Genomic DNA, 1,518 nt, shown 5'->3' with positions numbered 1-1,518 from the left:
TTAATATATTAGAACTTATAATATATTAATAATCATAAGTGCCTTATTCTCTCATTTAGTCTATCCAAGTATTGCAATGCCATGCAACCCAAATGGACCATGCCGGGTCGGGTCAAGTTCATACCAAATAAAGTTATGGACTTAGACACTATATCCAACAGTCTCCCACTTGGATAAGTCTAATAACTATATTTGCAAATATGAATTCAAAACCCGACTAGCAATCGTAGCTCTTTCAAAGTCTCTCGGAACTGAGATGATGATGATACGCCATTTAAGATAAGTGATCATATAATCCTCTGTTCTCATGATATCAGCCGGAGAAACACATGGAACATGGTCTTACTTATTGTCCAGCATTTGTTTCTCGATCTCCGATTTGTTTCGACATAGAACTATATTGAACACATCAATTAGGTTCTGACCGAGCCCGGTACATAGGTCAAAACCAAATCATCGAGGGGCCCAGACATCGCTTCTATTTCTAGAAGGAACAGATAAACTTCGACTGATATGCTTGTACTAACTACTTGTTGAATTATTCACACAGGCACGTTTTATAACATCGAGTTACCAATGCGTTTTCGTACAATCAATGAATAACCAACTCATAGTCAACAACTCATATCTCTAGGTTTGAATATTTATATGATATTACCGTCTCACGATCACTCGAGATAAATTCCATGAAGTGATGCAAGTGAGTGTGGGTTGAATCCAATACTCAGCCCTTATGAGTACTCATGAATGTTGTAGCAACCATTGCATTGTCTAAAGCACTTTAGACAAATCATACAAGCCAAATTCATGACAGTCTTGATTCATATCTACTTCCAACATATGACTGACTGTGGATGGTTTGAATAATATGATATATACCATAACATAATTATTCTGGAAGTCAAAACATGCAAAGTGAAACACAAGAATAATACTAATCTTATATGGCCCCAACACTTTGAGTGTAAATAAAACACCTTTTATTTAAGCACCATATTGATTACTCATTATTTATGTTTCGATTAATCAACTTTATGCTTGAATTAAAACATTAGTTGTCCCATGCTCCAAGCATGTACACTTTGGTTTTCCAAACAACAATTATGCCATACTCCAAGTATGCATACTATGTTTACATACGGTCCTCTCTTTGTGAAATAGATCAATTGACAATATTCCAATGATGCTCATTTCACAATTCCAATCCTTGTTGTAAGTGCAAGAATACCAAACTCTTGCCATTTACTATAATCTGTTAGATTCTAAACTTGTATGCAATGATCCCACTGTAATGACTATGCACAGAAGTCATAAAGACTTGGCAACAGACATTACAAAGCATTCCAATGGAAAACAATTCCATGGAAATGAAGTCTCAAATTCAAAGTACATTCCTTTGAACATCCTTCTTGCATTAAGTTCTCTAATCTTACATAGATTCAAAGAGTAACTTCCACCTATGGAAACAATTCCATATTCCCATTTTGACCATCACTTTTGAACAAGAATTGCCTCTTT

This window comes from Lactuca serriola, chromosome 4 (assembly GCF_051521515.1).
Source record: "Lactuca serriola cultivar US96UC23 chromosome 4, Lser_US96UC23_V15, whole genome shotgun sequence".
Lineage (NCBI taxonomy): Eukaryota > Viridiplantae > Streptophyta > Magnoliopsida > Asterales > Asteraceae > Lactuca > Lactuca serriola.
Note: the sequence above shows the minus strand (reverse complement) of the source record.